This window comes from Ceratotherium simum, chromosome 24, assembly GCF_057802395.1.
Source record: "Ceratotherium simum simum isolate JZ-2026a chromosome 24, ASM5780239v1, whole genome shotgun sequence".
Taxonomy (NCBI): Eukaryota; Metazoa; Chordata; class Mammalia; order Perissodactyla; family Rhinocerotidae; genus Ceratotherium; species Ceratotherium simum.
Genome location: NC_141923.1, coordinates 41,752,170 through 41,761,179, shown reverse-complemented (window position 1 = coordinate 41,761,179; position 9,010 = coordinate 41,752,170).

The window sequence follows — 9,010 nt, the reverse complement described above, 5'->3', positions numbered from 1 at the left end:
AACTGATATGTTAAAAATGTTATATATTTATATGTGAAGTGAAGTAATTCTCTCTCCCTCTCCACACACGTGCACACACGCACACATATTTGTTTGTGCTAGGTCAAGGTCAAAAAAAAGTTTGAAAAACACTACACTAAACAATAAGTTCCATTGGGCTGGGACCATGTCTATCTCGTTCTTGATTATTTTCTGGCCCTAGCATATAGTAAGAGATCAATAAATATTTGTGACCAACTCTTTGAATGAGCAAATGAATAAAAACCATTCACACAGAATTAGCCTTGGAATTTTGCATTTCCATATAATTTAAAAAATTATTTATATGTCTTATACACAGGACCAGCTACATAATTTGCTGGAGCCCTTGTTAGAAAATTACTAAGACCAAGATAGTGACAGCATAGTCTAAATCCAACACAGGGCCTTTTTAAGCACGTGCCCCCAGAACTATGTGACTGCACAGCTCACATGCTCATGAGGCCAGCCTTGCCTGCACAATGTATTGTGCCAGATTTGTAAGCAAAGACAGTGAATTTAATCAGGGTATATACACGCTCCCAGATTGACATGGATGGTTACATGTATTGGATTACAAATGTAGCCTTCCCTTAATCCCAGTTAGTCATTTTAAATTCCCTAGGGCTAAAAAATGATGAAAAGAGATAGGCTGTTAAGGACTCTACTTCAAGAACAGTGACATCTGATTTTTTAAAATAGTACTTTTTTACTCAGAAACCTCAAAATGTCTTATCAACATGGATTCTCAATTAATAAAACAGGTCTGTGAAGCATGTCAGGCCCCATGGAAAGATATACTTGTCTTCATTTTACAGAAGGAAAAATGGAGGCATAAAATTGAGAAGATAATTTGGATTCGTATTAGCATTTATTAATGTTCAAGATTCAGAGTTCTGGAAGTATGAATCAAATTGACCCAATTTATGTCAGCTGTGTTGCCATGGAGGACCTGGCCCTTCCATCTCTGTAACAAGAGGCAAGTACTTGTTCCCACCTAGACTACACAAAACGCTCCCCAAAAGGGAAGTCAAGTGCTATTGGGAAGGAGGTGCTTTGTAAATTGAATTGTTTTCTTCGTTTCCTTTCTGTAGTGTTCATTGCTGGTGTATAGAAACACAACTAATTTTTCTGTGTTGATCTTGTACTCTGCTACTTTTCTGAATTTACTTATTAGTTATAGTAGCTTTCTTGTGGATACTTTGGGATTTTCTATACACAGGACCATGTCATCTGTGAATAGGAAAAGCTTTACTTCTTTTCCAGTCTGGATGCTTTTATTTCTTTTTCTTGCCTAATTCCTCTGATTAGAACCTCCAGTACAATGTTGAATAGAAGTGGCAAGAGTGGATATCCTTATCTTGTTCCCGATCTTAGAAAGAAAGCACTCAGTCTTTTACCATTAACTATGTCAGTCGTTTATCCTGAAATATGATGTCAGCTGTGGGTTTTTTGTAGATGTCCTTTATCAGGTTTAGGAAGTTATTTTCTATTCCTAGCTTGTTAAGTGTTTGTAACATAAAAGGATGTTGGATTTTGTCAAATGGATTTTTTGTGTTTGTTGACATGATAACTTGGTTTTGGTCCTTTAATCTATTAACATGGTGAAATACATCAATTTTAAGATGTTAAAACAAACTTGTATTCCTGTGATAAATTCCAAATGATTATGACTATAATGACTATAACTATAACCTTTTTAATATGGTGCTGGATTTGGTTTGCTAGTATTTTGTTGAGGATTTTTTCAACTATATTCATAAGGGATATTGGTGTATAATTTTATTTCCTTGTGATGTGCCTGTCTAGTTTTGGTATCTTGGTAATACTGGCCTCATAGAATGAGTTGAGAAATGTTACAATTATTCTATTTTAGGGAAGAGTTTATGAAGGATTGGTGTTCATTCTTCTGTAAATATTTGGTGGAATTCACCAGTGAAGCCATCTGTTCATGGGCTTTTCTTTGTAGGATATTTTTTTGATTACTAGTTTAATCTCTTTACTTGATTTAGATCTATTCATATCTTTTATTTCCTCTTGAATCAGTTTCAGTAGTTTGTGTCTTTCTAGGAATTTGCCCATTTCATCTAAACGATCTAATCTTCAGGCATGCAATTGTTCATAGTATTCCCTTATAATCATCTTTGTTTCTGTAAAATTGCTAGTGATATCCTCTCTTTCATCCCTGATTTTAGCAATTTGAGTCTTCTCTTTTTTTCTTGGCCAGTCTAGCCAAAGGTTGTCAATATTGTTGATCTTTACAATGGACCAACTTTGGGTTTTGTTGATTTTCTCTACTGCTCTTCTATTCTTTATTTTATTTATTTCCACTCTAGTTTTTATTTATTTCCTTCCTCCCTCTTGTTTTGTACTTAGTTTACTCCTCTTGTTTTAGTTTCTTAACACGGAAGGTTATTGATTTGAGAGTTTTCTTTAGGTCTGCCATTTTGCTATTTGTTTTCTACATGTCATGTCTTTTTTATTTTTTATTCCTCCATTACTGCCTTCTTTAGTGTTAAATATATTCTTTCTAGTGTATCATTTTAATTCCCTTGACATTTCTTTTACTACATATATATTTTTTTTTCAGTTGTTTTCTTAGTGGTTGCCCCACGGGTTACCATTAACATATTAATTTATAACAATTTAGTTTGGATTAATACGACATCACTTTCCATTTTATACAGAATCTTTGCTCCTATATAGTTCCATTCCCTCCTCCCTCCTTTGTACTGTTATTGTCATACAAATTATATCCTTATATGTTGTATGCCCATTAACACAGATTTAGAATTCTTGCTTTATGTAGTTGTCTTAAATCAGATAGGAGGAAAAAAAGTGTGATAAACAAAAAAATACATTTCTACTGTCTTTTGTATTTACCTGTGTAGTTATCTTTAGCAATGCTGTTTTTTTTTTCTTTTTTTGTGAAGAAGATTAGCCCTGAGCTAACATCCAATGTCAATCCCTCTCTTTTTGCTGAGGAAGATTGGCCCTGGGCTAGCATCCATGCCCATCTTCCTCTACTTTATATGGGACGTCATCACAGCATGGCTTTACAAGTGGTGCATCAGTGTGCGCCTGGAATCTGAATCTGCAAACCCAGGGCCGCCGAAGCGGAGTGCATGCACCCAACCACTATGCCACTGGGCCGGCCCCAGCAATGCTTTTTATTTTCTCATATGGATTCAAATTACTCTCTAGTGTGTTTTCATTTCAGCCTGAAGAACTCCCTTTAGTATTTCTTGTAAGGCAGGTGTTCTAGCAACAAATTCTCTCAGCTTTGTTTTTTGTTTTAATCTGAGACTGTCTTAATTTTTTCTTCATTTTTGAAATACAGTTTTGCTGGATATAGAACTCTTGGTTGACAGTCTTTTCTTTCAGCACTTTGAATATGCCATCCCACTGTCTTCTAGCTTCCAAGTTTTCTTTCAATAATTTTATTTATTTATTTATTTTTCCCCCCAAAGCCCCAGTAGATAGTTGTATGTCATAGCTGCACATCCTTCTAGTTGCTGTATGTGGGACACGGCCTCAGCATGGCCAGAGAAGCGGTGCGTTGGTGCACGCCCCAGAACCGAACCCGGGCCGCCAGCAGTGGAGCGTGTGCACTTAACTGCTAAGCCACAGGGCCGGCCATAGCTCCCAAGTTTTCTGATGATAAATCAGCTGTTAATCTTATTGAGGCTTCCTATATGTGATGAGTTGTTTCTCTCTTGTTGCTTTCAAGATTCCCTCTTTGCATTTAGTTTCTGACAGCTTGATTATGCTGTATCTAGATGTGGTTTTCTTTGAGTTTTTTCTACTTGGAGTTTGTTAATCTTATTAATTGTATACATTAATATTTTTCCCCAAATTTGGAAAGTTTTAGGCCACTATGTTTTCAAATATTTTTTCTGCTCTTTTCTCTCTCCATTCTCTTCCTGGGACTTCCCTCATGAATATGTTGGTATTCATGATGGTGTCCTACAGGTCTCTGAGGCTCTGATTATTTTTCTTCATTTTTTTCTTTCTGTTCCTTACACTGGATAATCTCAATTGACTTATATTCAAGTTAACTGATTCTTTCTTTTGCCTGCTCAAATATGCTGTTGAAGCCTTCTAGTCAATATTTCATTTCAATTATTGTACCTTTCAACTCCAGGATTTCAATTTGGTTTGTTTTTATATTTACTACCTCTTTATTAATATTATCTATTTGTTGAGTCATTCTTCTCACACTTTCCTTTAGTTCTTTATCATGATTTCCTTTAGTTGTTTGAACATATTTAAGATAGCTGATTTAAAGTCTTTGTTTAATAAGTCCAATGCCTGGGCTTTCTCTGGAACAGTTTCTATTGAGTGCTTTTTTTTTTTCCCTGTGTATGAGTCATGCTTTCTTGGTTCTTTTCATGTGTGATGGGTAATTTTATATGGCAAATTGACTGGATCATGAGGTGCCCAGATTTTTGGCTAAACATTATTTCTGGGTGTGTCTGTGAAGGTGTTTCCAGAAGAGATTAGCATTTGAATTGATAAACTGAGTAAAGCAGATTGCCCTCCCCAATATGAGTGAGCATCATCCAATCTGTTGAATAGAACAAAAAAAGATGGAGGAAGGGAAAGTTTTCTCTCTCTCTCTCTGCCCGATTATTTGAACTGCGACAGCAATCTTCTCCTGCCCTCAGACTTGGACTTACACCATCAGTGCTCCTTGTTCTCAGACCTTCAGATTCAGACTGGAACTACACCACCAACTTTCCTGGGTCTCCAGCTCTCAACTAGCAGATTGTGGGACTTCTCAGCCTCCGTAACACATGAGCCAATTCCTTACAATAAATGCATATATAAATGCATTTATTGTACATTTATTTATTATATATACATTTATATATATTCTCCTATTAGTTCTGTTTCTCTGGAGAACCATGACCAATGCATCATGTGTTGTAATTCTTTTGTTGAAAATGGAACATTTTAAGTAATACAATATAGCAGATCCAGAAAGCAGATCTCCCCTCTTCCTAGGGGTTTATTGTTGTTGTGTTTGTTGTTGTCTGTTTGTTTAGTGACTTTCCTGAACTAATTCTGTAAAATCTATATTCTTTGTCACGTGTGGCCTCTGAAGTCTCTGCTTGGTTACCTTAATGATCAGCTAATCATTAGACAGAAATTTCCTTAAATGCCTGGAACCAATAAATCTTCCAGTTTGCTAAGAAGCTCTGTATACATATTGGGGAACACTCAGCCAGGCACTATTCAACTCTGCCTTTGGTTTTACTGCCTCCTTGTGTAGAGCCTCAAAGTTAGCCAGAGGTGACAGGGCTTTCTCAGGTCTTTCATGAGCATGCACATAGCCCTGGGCATATACACAGCCTTACATATGCACATGGCCTTCTAGATTCTCAGGACTATGTCAGCATTTTTCAAAGCCCCCTGTGGACATCTCACTTCCCAACTTTTCCTTTTAAGCTTTTTGGTTGGCCCAACTGTTTGCCCCAACTGTTATCTACTGTTTTAACCTGAAATGGTAACCTGCCATGATTTTAAACAATTGTTGTTGATTATTTTTGACAAACATCCCTGGAAAAAGGCAGTTGTGCTGAGCAAGCTGTGAGTCGGGTCTTCCAGAACACCAACATGCAGGTCAAATAATGACAATTCTCTTACATCGTGTGCCCAACCTTGCACCAGATCCTGAGGCCAGAGGAAGGAATTATCCTGAGAGAGAGGAAGGGGTAGTTTCCTCTAAAGAATTGTGGATTACTGTTACCAGAATACAGGGGAAATAGATGTCCAATTCCAGAGTCAGGGTTTTTCCCTTGCTAGAGTAGTGGAATGTTGAAGCTGGCAGGGACTGTAAAGATTATTTGAATCAACACCTTCATTTTACATATGTGGAAACTTGAAATTCAAAAAGATGGAATGACTTTCCTAAGTTGCACACAGTGGCACAGCATCAGAGCCAAGACTAAAACTCTATGTTCTGATTCCCCAGGCCAGAAGTTCTTTGTATAGCTTGATGTCCTAATAGACACACTGAGGTTGTATTTTAAACTTCAGTTTTGTATTATAAAAAACAGCAAAAATTGGAGTCACATGGGGTTCAAATTCTATCTATTCATTTGCTCTACAAATTTGGACAAGTGACTTAACCTCTCTGAGCCTCCATATCTCATCTGTAAAACATAGTAATAATGGCTACCTTGAAGAGATATTGTCAGGATTAAATTAGATATTGTAGAAGTAAAGATCCTAGCAAACAGGAAGTGCTCAATAAAAGGTAGCTATTATTTGCATCTCTTGCCATGTTTAATAGGGTTTGACACATACTATGTTTTTATTCCATACTTGGCATTTGACTAACTTAATTCTTTTCATAGGTGGAGGGTTACAATTTACATCATCTGGAGCATTTTACTGAGAAGTCAGTCTCCTTAACAGGCTTCAAACAAATATTAAATAACCAAGAAGGATCTATCTAATCCAAATCAGAATTACAAGGAACATTTCACGGGCTTTTAAACATCCTTTTGTAACATTGCCTTTGGTAATCTAAGTGTAGGACAGCAGAAATTTCATATGTTGTAAATTCCACATATTTCTGTATTTTAGTTTTTGCCTTTGAATTCAGGCAGGACTGACATGTGATGATGAGTTTCGTGATGATAGTCTAAATAGTCTGACTGTCTTTTAGCCAATGTTTATGGGTACATAACCCAGATATGGTACACATGACTCACCAGGCCATATAAATCACTGGTATTTTATATCAAGCCAAGATTTTTCTTTTGGCATCGCATGTTTCAAATACTCACATTGTTCCCTTTAACCTTTTCATGCTTTTGTTGTGATTGACGACACAAAAGAGTTTTGTATGTCTTGCCTACTTGGAGAAAGGTCAGTACTTTTACTGACCCCAAGAGATGCACATATGGTTCTTTAAAAGTACAGATGCATATATTTTATTAAATTTTTCTTTCAAGAACTTATAATTGCCATAAAATGCAATTTGAACAACAAATTATTTCTAATAGATATTTTTAATAGAATTGATATGACATACATGAGTCTGGTAAATAGAAGGTTTGCAATATATTACAGCAGCTATTATTTGCAACTCTCTCCATGTTTAATGGTGTTTGACACATAGTAGGTTCTTAATCAGTACTTGGTTTTGAATGATGGATTATACTTTCCAGTGGTAGGTGCTTATGATTTACACCATTCAGTGCATAGGCTGAATTTGGCACTATGAGTAGTTTGGCTCATCAATGTAGAGACTCAGATTCTATAGTTGTACTATAATAGCCATAATAATTTTTTTATGAAATATTTCGTGGGTGTCTATAATGTACTAGTTACAAAATTAAACATTAAATTAGTCATGGTCCTTTTCCAAAGGCCTATTCTAGGTTTACTTTGAAGACTACCAATATATGGCCATTAAATTAAATGAAGAAAACTTAGCAGCAATTAAGAAGACTAAACATGTGAAGTGTATGTATTTCTTTTATAGGTCCATGAGCAAGACTGAACCTAGGCACAGTTGTGGAAGACATAGAATTTGTCTTTAAAGTTATTGAGGTCTTTACTAAATTCCTTCTTAAATTTTTTTTTCCCTATCTCATTAATGCACGTCAAGGCAACTTGCTTCCTGAGTACTAAAACTTCACTCTGCCAAAGATTAAGATGTAAATATCTGTCTTAGATAAGGGCATCTTAACTATCATCCTGACTGGATAGCACAAGGCACAAATTAATTAGTAGGATTTTAGTCTTCAGCCTTCAGATACACGTTGGGAGAGTAGCAAGTGGAGAGGGAAAGAGTAATGAGGTTCTTGGAGAATATATACATTTTTAAAAATTATTTTATTGAGGTCATAATGGTTTATAACATTGTGTAATTTCAGGTGTATATTTTTATATATCAGTTTCTGTATAGACTACACCGTGCTCATCACCAATAGTCTAGTTTTTATCTGTCATCATACACATGTGCCCCTTCACTACTTTCACCCATTCCCCCACTCCCTTCCCCTCTGGTAACCACTAATCTGTTCTCTTTATCCCTGTGTTTATTTATCTTCCACATATGAATGAAATCATAGAGTATTTGTCTTTCTCTGTGTGGCTTATTTCACCTAATGTAATACCCTCAAGGTCCATCCATGTTGTTGCAAATAGGATGATTTTGTCTTTTTTTGTGGCTGAGTAGTATTCCATTGTATATAGATACCACATCTTCTTTATCCATTCATCAGTTGATGGGCACTTGGGTTGCTTACACATCTTGGCTACTGTGAATAATGCTGCAATGAACATTGGAGTGCATAAATCTCTTTGTATTGTTGATTTCTTGTTCTTTGGATAAATATCCAGTAGTGACATAGCTGGATCGTATGGTATTTCTATTTTTAATTTTTTTTGGTGAGGAAGATTAGCCCTGAGCTAACATCCATTGCCAATCCTCCTCTTTTTGCTGAGGAAGATCGGCCCTGGGCTAACATCTATGCCCATCCTCCTCTACTTTATATGTGGGATGCCTGCCACAGCATGGCTTGATAAGCAGTGCATAAGTCCACGCCAGGGATCCGAACCTGTAAACCCTGGGCCGCCAAAGCAGAGTATGTGAACTTAACCACTACGCCAGTGGGCTGGCCCCTTTATGTCCCTGTTGGCTATCTGTATATCTTCTTTGGAAAAATGTCTTTGCATATCCTCTGCCCATTTTTTGATTGGGTTTTTTGTTTTCTTGTTGTTGAGTTATATGAGTTCTTTATATATTTGGGAAATTAGCTCCTTGTCGGATATATGATTTGCAAATATTTTCTCCCAGTTGGTGGGTTGTCTTTTCGTTTTCTTCCTGGTTTCCTTTGCCTTGCAGAAGCTTTTTAGTCTGATGTAGTCCCATTTGTTTATTTTTTCTTTTGTTTCCCTTGCTTGAGTAGACATGGTATTCAAAAAGATGCTGCTAAGACCGAGGTCAAAGAGTGTACTGCCTATATTTTCT